The 15918-nt window shown below is 33.7% G+C and overlaps 1 pseudogene; it reads right to left on the bottom strand.

Annotated features, from left to right (window-relative positions):
* LOC143387410 (cadherin-12-like) overlaps positions 1-15918 on the bottom strand; it is a 78982-nt pseudogene that overhangs the window by 38664 nt on the left and 24400 nt on the right.

Below are 15918 nucleotides of genomic sequence, written 5' to 3' on the forward strand. Positions count from 1 at the left end.
TATATATTAGAGAGAGAGAGAAAATTTTAATATTTATTTTTTAGTTTTCGGTGGACACAATATCTTTGTATGTGGTGCTGAGGATCGAACCCGGGCGGCACACATGCCAGGCGAGCACGCAACCACTTGAGCCACATCCCCAGCCCCTAAAATTATATTTGTTATGTATTCATTTTCCTTTAATTTTCTCATACTTTCCTTTTTTTTTGTTTGGTATTGAGGATTGAACCCAGAGATGCTTTACCATTGAACTATATGAACTATATTTTCATTCCTTTTAAGTTAAGACAGAGTCTCACTAAGTTGTCCAGAATAGCTTTAAAATTGCCACCCTTCTGCCTCTGCCTCCTGAGTATCTGGGATTACAGTTGTGCACCAAAGTGACAGGCCTGTTTTTGTTGTTGTTGTTGTGGTTGTTTGTTGTTTGTTGTTTTCTTAAACAGTCACACATTGTATTCTAACTATGAATCTTTTGATACATGTGCATGTCAGTGTTCAGACTCCCCTGTACTCTGCCATTCTCTTGTTCTATGTGGACCATGTATTTTGTCTTTAGATACTCTCAGAAAAAGATTTTTTTTTCTTTAAAAAAACATCATCTGTTCCCAGAGCATTATATGTGACCATTTGTTCAATTTGTTGAGACCTTGAAGCAGCTTGCTGTAATGGTGGAAAATGTGGTTTACACCAATACTAAGCTTGGGTTCTGAACTTGATGTCTTGAATATAAAACACAGGTTCTCAGCTTTGTTATGTATTGAAACATACAGATAGCAGGGTTTGATAATACAAATAAAGAATGTGCTTAATAAATGTAGGCATTTCATCCCTAGAAATATTTCTGACTCTGGATCTTATGCGTCCTTCATTGGGCCGTGGTTCTCAATTCAATCCAGCTATTTTCTGAATTCCCTGCAGCACTAAATGCATGTTTTGCCTTTGCTCGTGGTGTTCCTATGAAGGGTCCTCAAGTCCTTATGAGTGACATCCATCACTTCTTTCCTACAAAATCCTCCTGTGTTATTTCTTTTGTCTAACCTACATGTTTAAATTGATGTTAATGTTGGTTTCTCAAAAATGAAAATAGCAAAACAAGAGTTTTGTATTTTGTTTTGTTGAGTACATAAGAAGTTCCTTTCATTAGAGTTTATCAGTGAGTTCCCTGTTCAGTCATAGGGCCTTGTACTTACATGGGTGCACTGTATTATTTTATAAGAACATCTGACTGCTCTTATTAACAATATCCAGGCTAGAGGGTAGACATGGAATTTCTTAATTTATATCAATGAGTGTTAAACATACTTATCCTGAAGTACTTTCCAGATAGCTTCATCATAACTACTTCATATTAGTGCCTTGAAGTAGTATGTTTGTTCATGTCATCATTAATTTTATTTACTGTCTCTAGGAGCCACAGCAAAATGGTCTGGATCTGTTTGCTATTTTATCTAAAGCAATTTACCATTTGTGTCTTAAAAGCTTATATTATGTTTTAAAGAATTTTTTATTTCTTTTATTTCTTCTAAGTAAGCTTGATTTCCTACAAAACTAGACATGTGTACTCTTTAGTTAATTTACACTAAAATTATTCACATTCTAATAATTCATTGAATGGTTTATGACAGATTATTTCATGGACTAATTTCTTTAATTTTCTAATGATTATTGACTTTTACCGTATTTTTTCAGGAAAATATATGATGATTATTTACTATGCATTTAAAATAACTAATTATTATAGGTCAAACACATACATACACAATTTCAAATTAGTGTGACAAAATAATTATTCTCCAAAAGCAACTGAAGAAATTATAGAGAGAATGAATGGAGCCAAGTGTTGTGGTACACGCCCATAGTCCCAGCAGCTCAGGAGGCTGAGGCAAGAGGAGCACAAAGTTAAAGCCAGTCTTAGCAAAGGTGAGGCACTAAGCAACTCCTGTCTCTAAATAAAATACAAAATAGGGCAGGGGATGTGTCTCAGTGGTTGAGTACCTCTGAGTTCAATCCCTGTTACCATCACCCTGCACACACACACACACAAACACACACACACACACACACACACACAAGGTAGAAAAGAAAAGAAAGAGAATGGAAAGGGTTTTTTAAATGTTTGCTCCCTCAGCACTTGGAGATAAAGCAAGTAACCTGAACTACTACAAAAGGAAAGCATAGCAATTCAGGTCCATGATACATCCCATGTTCACCTGGGTGGTCAGAACTCCTGAGGAGTTACCTAAGGCAAAACAGGTTGGCCTCTGAAATAAATCACCATCCTTTCCATTACAGTGACACTGCGTAATTGAATGTATTACTAAACTAATATAAAATTTCTTTGTAAATTAAAGCTAATTCTTTGGCTATTTGTTCCAAGGCTTATAATAATGAGAACTTGGGGATCTAGCTGTATTTCTTCAAATCTTTTGCCATCCTTTCTGAAGACATGATTTGATCTTCTGGTATCTTGATTTCTCTCTCTGTAAAATAATATGAGCTATTCTATTGTGTGTGATGTGAGACATGTGCACATTCCAGAACTAGTACAAATTAAATATGATGATATCATTATATGTTGATAGTCGCTTGCTACCAATATAAATAAATCCTTATTTGGATATAAGGTTTGAGGGAACAGAATTTTTTTTTCCTAGTGAAAACAAAATAAGCAATGCATGCTTGTAAGAGTGTTGTTGTCATTTTGTATTGTCAACTAGAAATATGGTATATGAGCAAGATTCAGAAGGACCAATAACATGATAAGAGCATGTCTACAACAAGTATACCTTATTGTCTCCCAGGGGCGGGTTCCTGCTGAGTTTACAAGCAATGGTTACCCAAGGTGATTAGGTGAGATCACAGTTATGAAAATCAAATCACTGATAAGTTTTAAAATGCATTTGAACAATTATGAAGACATGATTTAGCACCACTTTTTTATTGTTCAAAAAAAATCACATTCCCTATCACTAAAATAATTTCTTATACTCCACTTCTTTTCCTTCATCCTAGACTTCTGCTTTCACAGGTACCAAAAGAATATGCATATTTCATTGCCAATTCCAAATTACTGAAAGAACATTTAAGAGACATAGCGTAGTGGAAGGAAGTTACCTCCATCATTGGGAGCAAGGCTATGACAGGGATAGTGAGAACAGGACTTTTTTTATTTGGTTTTCTGGTCACCCCGAGGTGGACAGACATTCTATGCCCCAATTTTCCACTGCATAAGATACTGAGATGCCACAAGTCAAAAGCATCTTGGCCAAGAATCTGTGAACTGAAATTGTAAGCCCAAATAAGTCATCTTTCATTTAAGTTTATTTTTCTCATGTATTCTGTGACTTTGATGAAGAGCTGACTAACATGGTACTATTTAACAATAACCCCCAAAATGTGCAAGTGAAAACCTACTTGATTCAATACTTTTATTGAACAAGCTTTAAATGCAATATACAAAGTTAATATTTTTGAAGTAAAACATGTATCCTAATATGCAATGCAATGTTATTAATAAAATGTAGTATGCATATGCTTATGAATATATGAAAGGGCATTTTTCCAAATCTATCCTAAGCAGAGGTGTGTGTGTGTGTGTGTGTGTGTGTGTGTGTGTGTGTGTGGCCTTTTTTTCTTAAGGGCTTACATACATGAGGATTTTGATATTATATTTATAGAACTTATGCTCTAATGTCATAGCAAAAGGAAGTTTGATCAATCTCTTCTCAGAAAAATTAATTTCCTCCCCCACTCTTTTTTTCCCTTTGTGTAAAATGATTATCTGTTCTTAGCTTCTATAAATGCAGTTAATGAAAGCTATATGCCATCAGCATATTTGCAAGTAGACTTCATACAAAAACCAATTTCAGAAAAATAATTCTCTTGAGGGTCCTAAATCTTAAGGATAGCATAGTTGTGACAAATTCAAATAAGGCAAACTCCCCAGAGATTAACACATTCAGCTGTTACTGCAGTTTCTAAATTAGTGTCCCCTTTAATGCATGTTTGCCTTGAGTTTCTTTGAAGTATTTCAAATCAAGTCCTGTCTGCTTTTTCTCTTTGGTCCACCAATATTTATACACAATATCTTTATGTTTTTCATTTAACATTTTTGGAGTTGTTTCTTCTCATTTGATTCTGCAGGTTTTCAAGTGATGTAAGAATTCATAATATATCTTTTACTGGAAATTAGTTTCAACTATGGTAAATAGTTAGCTCTTCCTAACTTAATAAAATAATCCACGAAGAATAGTTTATGGCATAGAAACCAACACACTATTTGTTTCTTATTGTAAACTTGAAACATATTTCCTTTTCTAGAGTCCAGTTGGTTTTATGACTCTAGTAAGTTTTTCCTGTATTATATTTTATCAGTTAGTAGAAGAGAATTATTTCTGTTTTCATGACCACTTTTTATTTTAAAATACTGTGATTCAGATCACAGTATTCAGATACTGTGATCTTAAGGAAAAGTAGTACCTATAAAACTTTATAAAATATTTATTAAGATAAAATATTTAATACTTTTTAGAACTGCAGCCTTATCTCTTTACTTTGTATTTGCAATGTGAATTTTAATAATATATATATATATATATATATATATATATATATATATATATATATATATTCTTAGAATCATTTAAAGAGTGTATGCACTACAAGAATTTGTTATATATAATGATATATGGTCATGATCCATAAAAAATATATATGCAGTGTTTCTTAGAAGCAAGTCCTATTAATTAATTACTGAGTTTCCCATGTATTGTTCTATATTTGTAAACAAAATATTTAATCATTTTGATTTTTGCATCATACAGAAAATATTTATAAATGAATAGTTTGCTATTTGGTTGTAGTTTATAATATAGAAATCAAGTCATTAATTTAACCAATATTTATTTATCTACCCCTATGTTCTAGGTAATTGTATTAGTCAGCTGTGTATTGCTTTGAGCAAAATAACTCTCAAGAATAATTTAGAGTAGAAAAAATTATTTTGGGATCACAGTTTCAAAACTTCAGTTTATAGTTGGCCAACTCCATTGCTCTAAACTTATGATGTAGCAGAAGAAAGTCACAAAACCTATGGCAGTCAGAAATGAGGGGCAGGAAGAGAAAGGGAGGGAGGAAGAGCATAGAGACAAATATATTATTATAATTATATATATGTAATATGATGTTATATATAATATAATACAATTCAAGAACCAGGCTTCCAGTGGCATTCTATATTGTATTGTATATAATATTATATACAATACAATATATATAATATAATACAATACAATTTTTTATGGATCATCACCATATATCTTTATATAAAACAAATTCTTATAGTGCACATATTCTTTAAATAAATATATATATTATAATTACATATATAATATAATATATGTATCATATTATATATAATACAATACAGAAACCAGACTTCCTTTAGCTATGCCCCGTCTGCCTACAGTTACCACCCAATAATCCACTCAAGTTATTATTCCATTAAATATATTAATCCACCAATTATCTTCTAGCCCTAATCACTGTCAAAAATCCCTACCTCTGAACCACTGCTTCATGGAGTGAAGTTTCTAGAACAAATTATAACATTAATGTTTGAGGTATGTGGGATTCATCAAGACCAATGCAGAAGAGAGGGGATTGGTGGATTGTGATCATATCTCAGCTACTATTAAGACTGATACAGAAGAATTGTGAATTTAGGTCAAGCTTGGGCAACATAATAGAACCCTGACTCCAAATATAAATAAATAGATAGATAGATAGATAGATAGATAGATAAAAATCCAGTGAAGAGCAGTATCTGGCCTTCTGAACTTTATATGCTGAAGGAAAAGTAACAAATCACATATGCAGCTCATAGAATGTGGCAGATTAATCTAGAAATATTTTATACCACCACTTATTTTAATCATCACAAAATTCCTGCTAAGGAAGATAAAAAAATAGAATGGACATTTTTTGAACATGTAGTATCTCCCGATCCAATTTTATCAATAATTAAAATAAATTTTATCTGTTGCCTTAGCATGCCATATGGGAAGCTTGGCTTCACTTTTGTGTCTCTTCCCACATGTGCTTTGTGGATAAATGTGTATTTTTGCCCATCTGATTAAATTTCTGGTGTATTGAAAAAGTAGCTAGTAATAGGTACACATGTTGCAGTCAGACTTGCCTCACTAGAAATTATTTTTATGACCTTTATTGTAACATGTTCTACCACAAAGGGTAGACAATACTAGGGGCAGAAGAAGAGAGCATTAAAAGGCAAAGGCTGGAAGAACAAAGGGGAAAATATTTACAAATTAAACTAAGACTACTAGGGAACTGTGTGGTAAGTTTGCCAGGCAGAAAATCAAAGCCAATCTTTCTTTGAAGCTGGTTTAGTTCTTGGTGATGATATTACTTCTGGCTTTACTGTGCTCAGTGTAATGATAAGAATAATAGCAGTAATAAAATATCCAGAATAAAAGATTAACACTACTAAATTTTACCTTGCATAGTAACACTGTTAAAAGATATTAAACAAAGAAAAAAAAACAAATAGATTGTACCCTAATGTGTCAAATAATTATATATTTGATATTTAGTTTTCAGAACATATTTTCACTATCATTGTTAAGTGAGCAAACATGTTTTTACACCAAACGAAGATGACTCAACAGGATATTTCCACAACTGGCATGATTCAAGTTTGTTGTTTACTCCATGAACATGGACCAGTTTCATGTTTTCAAAACAATTCTGTCTTTCGACAACTCTCACAGAATCAATTAGATCCATCTTCATCTTGGAAGCAGGCACTACTCATTAGAAGAAAGACTAGGGTGTGACTTTAAAATAAAGTGGCATTGCCCTGACTCCTATGACATAAACAATGAAACTTGAAAGCCCACTTGTGCAGGATAATTTCTCTGAAATGTATCTTTCTTTTCCTTCTCATACCAGGATCATTAATTTGACAATTTTCCTGGGTTTGAAACTGTCCCTTTACCTAAGGATGAGTTCTACTTATGTAATCTTTAAATTTTTCTGTGTGAAAGGGTTTTGAAGTGCTGCATTAGAAGGACAACTTTTGTTAATGTTTTTTGTATCATCATGTAATTCAACAATTAAAAAATTGAATGTGATTTCGACATATGCAATTGGACTGTTACCCCAATTCTCTTTTATTAAATTGTATAGAGTTTTAATCAGTGTTTTTTTCAATGTTTTCATTATTTTTTGTTACAATCTTCAGTATTTCTTTAATAGCTTTACACATTTATTAAAAAAACTATAATTTTGTTTGCAAGGCATTTTCTACTCATTCTCTTTAGATTAACTGGAACTGAAACATGTTGCAATGTTGACATGCAGAAAAACAGCCTGAGCCCCATGAGTAAACTGGCCAGTACTTGACCTGAAAAGTAAGGTATGCTCATTACTATAATTTTTCTCCCTTTTTGTGAGACAGATGTGCTTCTTTTAGAGTTCTGTCCTTATCACAGATGTGCTATAGAAAATAAAGAATCTGTTGTGATCTGAGTGGCCATGCTCCCCTTGTATATATATTGATGTTGTAACCTGCAATGTAATGGTATTACAGGTCAGCATTTTGTGGAGTATTTAGGTTCAGAGGTGAAACCCTTATAGATGGTATTAGGGACCTTTGCATTTCTATAAATTATGGGCATTCAGAGTCAACCTGCATAAGGCACAGAAAGAAGAAAAGAAGTATAAAGAAAGTTTCTGTCTACTTAGAGAACAGGTATGAAATCACCAACAAGTGTTGTAGAAGGTAGATGGTAAAACCATTCTGTTGAAGTTCAGAGAGAAATAAAGAACCTACTAGGAACTGGAGGAAAGGCAATATTTATTATCAAAGATCAAAGAACTTGGGGAAGTGTGTTCACAGTCTAGCATTTTGTGGAACATATAACTTTCAAGGTGTGAAACTTACTATTTAGCTGAGTTTTCTACACAAAATGTTGGAGAAGAAACTTGGTTCATTCTAATTACTTACAGCAAAACGTGGAGGGAGATTAACTAAAGATGGAATGGTTAAGCCAGTGGAAATCATAATCTTAAAATGTGGAAATAGCTCATCCATACTGTAAAACATGAGAAAGTGTGTTTAGAAGAGCACAGTAGGGGTTGGCAGACTACTAATTTGATAAAGGGATTCCTGTGGGTGTGAGCAACAGACTCTAACCACCATAACAACAAAAGCCAGGAGTAAAGATGTCATCACAGCAGCAGCAGCTCTGCCAAAAAAAACTGAAGAAACCAGTGAGAAAAACAAAAGAAGGCTCGCAGACTTCCAAAGCCCTACAGTACCTTCAACTGAGAACATGTGCTTTCCTTAGTTCAAAAGAAGGACTCCAACATAATCTAACCTCCCTAGGGCTAGGGTCATGGCTGCCTTCCCAGTGATTTCACAGTGCAAGATCAATGCCTGTAGAGCCAAAGGGTGAGGATGCCAAATAGAGGGCTGGGAGGCCACCTTCCTACATGGGTAGGGCCAACATAGAGAGCAACAGCATGTGTAGAGTCCTGCTCAGGAGTAGGGGTGATGTTAGCACCCTGATGAGTGCAAAAGCCTGGAGCTCTGCCCCAGTGGTCCAGGAGGGCAGAGGACTGACCGAGAGAAGGTTTATTCTTAAATCTTAGGGCTGAAGGGAGTCTGGCCTGCTGCAGTACACATTCACATAGGACTTGTCATCACTTTTGCATTGCCTGCTTTTCCCTTTTTGAATGGTGATGTCTGACCTAGGTCACAGAATTGTATTTTGGGAATACATAACTTGTTTGGTTTCATTGGTTCATAGCTGGAGGGAATTTTTGCCTCAGCATGAATCTTACCTTGAATCTCAACCATATTTGGTTTAGATATTATTTAGCTAGACTTTGTACTTTAGACTCAAATGATTATGTTGGAATAATTTGAGACTTTGGGAGCTCTGGGGAAGGAATGAACACATTTTGAAGGTGAGGACAAGAATCTTGATAGGTCAGAATGGAATGTTAAGGACATAGTGCTTGTGAACATCTCACCCCCTTAAGTCATGATACAAAATCTGAATCTCCAATATGATGGTATTAAGAGATGGTGGTGATTAAGCTGTGTGAGTGGGGCCCACATGCTCCTAAACAGTGGACCACAGAGAACTTTCTGTCTCTTTCTGCCTCATGACCACTGAAGAAGATGACCACCATCTTCTAAATATTCACCAGATACCAGACTTGCTGGCACCTGGATTTTGAAAGTTACGGCCTCCAGAAATCTGGGAAATAAATGTTTATTGTTTAATTCACCCAGTCTGTGGTAATCTAAGACTACAGCCTAGACTGACTGAGCACCCCATGGGATAGATTCAGATGAATACAATAAAAAAATACATGCTTTCAAACCACTTCTTCAGATTGTGCTATCTACAGTGATGTGCTTTCTACCACTGAATACATGACACAAATTTTTGGTATTTACTTACCACATGTCATAAAATCTTAAGAGATATGTTTATTCCTCTCTATATCAATAGAGTATTTTTGTTTTAAAAGACTACATAATGTTTTCTTAATTTGGTCCAGAATAGCTTTTATTGCTGTTCTTTATTGGTTCTCAAGAGTTGAAGATGTGTAAGGTCGGTTAGCAAACAATAGAATATGGGAGAAAGTCTCAATCCTATTGCAGGATCAATGTAAGGAAAGGAAATTTTATCATCCATCCACAGTGCTATTGTAAGTTATAGCTTTATGGGAGGGAGGGAAAGAGGAAGAGAGGAAGAGAAGAGAGAGAGAGAGAGAGAGAGAGAGAGAGAGAGAGAGAGAGAGAGAGAGATTGATTGATTAGTGAGGAGGTATTGATAGGAAAGAGCTCTGTGCAAAGTCTGGGTTCGGGTCAGTTAGCAAACAACAGAATATGGAAGGAAGTCTCAATCCTATTGCAGGATCAATGTAAGGAAAAGGGGATTTTATTATCCCTCCACAGTGCTATTGTAAGTTATAGCTTTATGGGAGGGAGGGAAAGAGGAAGGGAGGGAGAGAGAGAGAGAGATTAGTGAGGAGGTATCCATAGAAAAGAGCTCCATGCAAAGTCTGAGTTCTGGGCAATTCCTTAATTCATCTTACTCTTGGACTGACTAAATGTGTTTTCATTGTCTCAATCTCACATTCAGAATGAAAAGTCATTACAATAAGAAAAAAAATTGCTTTCAAATAGCAAATGACAAAACCATCCATTTTTAAACACTAACTTTGGGGACAGAAATTTTAAAATAATTATAACATGGCTGCTACATTCTAGGCACTGTGAAAGTGTCTTAAATTAACTAATTTGGAAAATCATTCTTTGAACTTCATTTATTAAATCTTTCATAGATTAAAAATTGAGATTTGTTAGTTTGTGTGACATATCCAATAGCTTATCTGTGGTAAATGTTGCAAGGAGGACTGATACAGATGTTTGGTCCAAATCCTACAGCACTTCCTCTATTCTTATATATAATTTATAGCATCGTATTCTATATGTAAATCATGATGCACTTTTGGTCAGAAAATTGTTAATTGTTAGTTTTTGTTTTGTTTTCAAGACACATAAAAAGAAAATATTTCTTATTCTTACCTAACAGCACTACTGCCCAGATCCAGGTCTTGTGCAGTTACAGCGCCAATTATGGTCCTGACAGGGGTGTCTTCATAAACTTCCATGGTGTAAAGTGGCTTGCTAAATACAGGAGGCTCATCTACATCCAGAACACTGATCTTCACTGTAGCAGTGTCTTTGAAAGGGCCAGCAGAGTGAAACCGGTGGTCAAGGTGAAGGTTGGAGGCCTCTACTTTAAAAGTATATGCCTTCTTCGTTTCAAAATATAAAGGCTGTAGTGAGGACAAATCCAAATTGAAGTGTTACATTTTTTATAGAATGTGGCATAAACCATGAGCATCATTTCAGAGCAATGCAAGTTGGTATTAATTATACTGGTTTTGAAATGTCTCACTTTTATAATTAGTGTGTAAGTAAAGCACAAGGTCAAACTTTCTGGGTAACTCATAAACATAATCTTTTGCACATATTAAATTTACATAATGTACTTATGAGCATACATACTAGATAGGGGTTAGACATTTTATAAAAGCAGTTTGAAATCAGTTAATAGTTTAAGGAAAGCACTTCTCACATCTTATCCAATACTGACATCTAGTGGAAGCAAGCAGTGATAAAGAAATGGAACAAAAATGGAATTGTATAATTGAAAATTTCTAGATTCCATTTGTAAATTTGGCATAACAGCACATTTTTAAGTTCATTTTTCCTATTGTGACATTAGTATCATTTTCTTTTAAATAATTATGAATTAATAAGTCGTTTTATTAGAAAACATTTGTATCAAGATTCAAAATCACACACAATGGTAATTATGAAGAGTGTTGGTCTTTTGTGTTCTCAGAACTCCATATAAATACTGGTTCTCCCATGCATTGTCAGTAAGTATCACCAAGAATTCAGGCTTCCAACATATATGAACAAATTAAAGAAGGCATTGGAACAAACATACAAGTCATTTTCCAGATTTTCAGTAATGCTCAATTTTAACTTGCTACTATTTACATTCACCCTCACTGTAAATGTTAGTTTTATTATGAAAGTAACTGAAAATGCTATATTCCAGAAATATGGTGCTACTATGTTGCTTTGTTAAGTGATAAGCTTAAGTGTAATGACTCAGACTTCTAATCTCCAAGGAAAAACTAAGACAACACAAATTTAACATTAACAGTGAATACGGGGACCCTTAAGTTTCTGTTTGCTAAAGCAGTTCCCTATAGTGTGACCACAATGATTTGCTAATTGCCTTGTCAGCATCTGTTCCTTTATCTAGCACACCAGAGGAAACTAAAGGAGGTTTATTTTCACTTTTAAAGACATGAGTATTATTTTATGTATTTCTTCTGAGAAAAAGAGAAAAAAATCACTAATGTATTTAAAAACTCTCACAATTTAATGAAATCTGCTATGGTAAAATCAGTTATAAGTCTTGTATATGCATCAAGTAAGTCTCCACACAATATTTTTAACGCATGAGACCATACATTTATTCCCCTTTAATTATTCCCTTCATTTTATCAAGTTCATTATATTCTTATTCCTATTTTTATCTTTGTTCTATGCAAATAATTGATTTGACTTTCTGATAATTTAGTCATACCTGTTAACATATAACATTGATTTCTTTCAGTTTTTATTACTTTCCTGTTAGAAATGTTTATTTCTCTTAAAACAAATAGAAATAAAATTGATAATATGGCCACTGGTCCCATGATTAGGAATGAAATATCTAAGAAAGCATAGATAGAGGATAATCCCATGATGATATTTTGACCCATCTAAAGCTTGACTCTCATGCTTTGAGAAAGGAATCAGACTCAAGAAAATACAGCTAATTTACAGAAAAATATGTCAAAATGTTATTTAAAACAAAAAGAAGAAATCAGTACAAATAGTGAGAATGAACAGTTTCGAATAAATAAGACCAAAACAAGACAGGACACATATTTTAAATATTAAGGACTATAATGGTGAATATAAGTTAGGATTATTATGTAAGTTTCTGAGTAGTGAATTAGTAATAATTTAAATTCTTTACAACAATAACTTTCGTTTGGAAAAAGGAAGAAACAAATAACAAATTAAAACTTTCACCACTGAATTAGTTAAAATATAAAAGATTCTGGCAAGGCAAGAGGTATCCCCTTGGAAAAACAGAAAGGTACAAAGGTAAATAAGATTTTTTTTTTCTCTCAGCATTCAATAAATTATAGAATAAAGGCATGTTGTCTAATGGAGAAGTTTGAAGAAGCAATAAATTTCATTTAAAACACCATAGTAGTTGTCTGAAAAAAAGAGAAAAAAAAAGTAAATTGAAAGAGTTCACTGGCTAATTCAAATTAAAGAAAATACAAAGTTCTTCTTGCATGTAAAAAAATAAGTGCTCCATAAATGTTAAACAATGTATTTTCCTGACAGTGAACCCTAACATCTATCTTAGAGCAATCTAATTTTAACAACTTTGGAGTCCTTGATTTCAAAGCAAACTGAGTTGCCCCACCTCAGACTTATTCTCTTTTGGGCACCAAATCCACGGCTATCCTAAAATGTAGGCATTCTTACCAACTGTTTCCCATCTCTAATTTTCCTCTAGATGTTGAAATGCCTCTGACTATCTGTACTAATGTGTATATTTGTATATATAGCTTATATATTGTATATATAGTTTTATTTTCCCTCTTAATAATACATTACATCTGTCTGGATGAACTTGACTCTTTACTGGTAAACCGATTTCAAGCCAGAGACAGAAAGAGACTTCTGAAACATTTTTCGCTTTTTTAATTTTACTTTTATTTTTAGGAGATAAGACATGATGTATGTTTTTAAAGAAGTCCTGGCCTATCACAACAGGTAAGAATTTGGCAGTGAGGGAAATAGAGAGTGAGATGAAAGAAGCTTTTTGTACATTTAGATTTTTTTTTTTTGCAACCAAAACGTTATTTCCTACGAAGATCAAAGAACAGGAGAAAATTGTAAGAGAAATGCCACAATTATATTCTATGTGGACTTCTTCACGACTCTGACCCTTAGGCAAATTCACAAAATGGTGTAACTCTGAAAGAGCAAAGAATCACCAATCATCTCTACTTGCCTGTACTCACCCATCTGACAGACCAAAGCCATATTTGGAGGGAGATTTTGTAATCGACAAAAATTCTAACATTTGATATAATTATAGAACAGAAAAGATTTTTTTTGGTAATTGCTAGAAAATTGGTTCTATTTTTGATGGGATTAAATAAATTTGAAATATTTATTTTTTACACAGTACTTTGAGAATTTTATGACATTGCTCTGGGCATATTTAATTCAGTGAGCCTTTCTAGAAGAATAAGAAAAAGACTGACTAAAGAGAGTTTAACTGAGCAACTTCTTTGGATTTTTCTGTAACAAAAGATTAGTAAGATCAGAACTTTTGGAAAACAATTCACAATATAGGAAATTGTGCTACATAAGACCGTGACTATGGTGAATTGGAGAATGGCATATTTAGCTTCTCTCTGGAATACAAAGTGAGAGAAGGGTCAAATTTTCACCTTTTACTTCTTTTTGTTACATTGCTTTATTTACTCTTTGCTGAAGTCCAGATAATTAAATATACATAAAATGTTCAATGACAAATAATTTTTGTTTCACTTAAAAGGAGGATAAGCTATTTTTAATATTAAATATCAGAATAACCCCCTGGGCTCTTTTAGGCCTCCTGTTGTTTCCAGATAATGTTGAGTGGAAACAGGTACCTATAATTACAGATACATGAGAACTGGGAAAAAACAGCTGTGGCAGACAGAATTCTGAGATGCTCCCTATTTTTGTCCCCATTGCCCCCAACCATTTTATGTAATAATTCTGCTCCTTAGTGTGAGGGACTTGTGAATTAAATGGCATATTACTCTTGTCAACTTGTTCAGTTCTGTGGAAAAAATAATATGAATATAGAACTAAGGCCCTTAATCATTTGACATTGACTGAAGACACATTCTGGTGATGTCTGACCTAGCAAATGGTGCAAATGATTCTGGCTGGACTTTTTTTTTTTCTCGGTGGTGCTGGGGATTGAACCCACGGCCATGTACATGCAAGGCAAGCACTCTACCAACTGAGCTATATCCCCAGCAGCTCTGGCTGGTCTTGAGCAAGTGAACATGTGAGCACAGGAGCCAGTGTGGCAAGTGCCTAAAGGATACCTATGAGGATTGAGACTTGATCTCAGCCAGGAATTAACAAAACAATCATAAAACCTCAGCAAAGTTAATTCTGCAGGCAACCAGTTAGCTTGGTAAAGAGTTCCAACCTTGTATCAGATTTCAACCTCAACCCACACCTTCAATTCAGCCTGAAAAGCCGACAGTGAAGGACCAGGGATGTGGCTTAGCCGTCTTCCCATCTATAATGTTATTGCAGCAGTTTTCATGATGAGCATCTATCAGTTTTACCAACAAAGTGAAGGGAACACTCCAAAAATGAACAAAAAACAATGTATCCTTGGCATTAAGGCTGTACTCAATCACTTTGTAGGTCTTCACAGTCAAGAGAATAGAAAACTGTGAAGGGACACAAATGAGCGAGGAGTGTAATGTTTTACAAAATGTACTAGTCCCTTTCAAGATAAGGAGTTAGAAAACAGATTTAAATCAGACTGAACCATGATGAAAATACATTAGAAAAACACTCTTCCAAAGCAAGTTTATATACCAGCTGAACAATAAAGATAAGATGTTCAGAACACATATTATTTTGAAAGAAAGTCAAGTTTTCCATGAGTTAATTTTATGATCAATAAAGTCAATTCCTCTCTGAGAGAAGAGATGGGAAAGCTTATATATATATAAAATCTCCATTGAAGAAGGAATTAAATTCAATATTTCACTAAAAATAATCAAAGATTTGATGAATAATTGATGTTCTTGTACCACATGAGAAAGTCCCTATAGTGAAGAAGCATGCAACAAAATAAAATGTGGATATTTTAAATATAGGCTTTACTTTTGACAGTGTTCACAGTATTTCTTATACAGTTAAAAATTATATAACTATAAATAAAAAATTGCCATTTTATTTAAAGAATAAAATAAACACTACATCCAACTTATCTCTAAAAATATTACAACAGAACTACTTATTTAAAATGGATTTAGTTTTTCTTTGCAAAGTTATTGCATTCCAGTCTTTTGTAATACTGAAAATATTTTTACGGTCATTTAGCAAGTACCTGAAAGACCATGGACATTAGTTCAATGTCTGTTTTTTAGTGACAATAATTTCTGGAACAAATCTAGTAACAAAGACAAAATAAATCAAAA

Source organism: Callospermophilus lateralis, unplaced genomic scaffold (genome assembly GCF_048772815.1).
Source record: "Callospermophilus lateralis isolate mCalLat2 unplaced genomic scaffold, mCalLat2.hap1 Scaffold_512, whole genome shotgun sequence".
Taxonomy (NCBI): Eukaryota; Metazoa; Chordata; class Mammalia; order Rodentia; family Sciuridae; genus Callospermophilus; species Callospermophilus lateralis.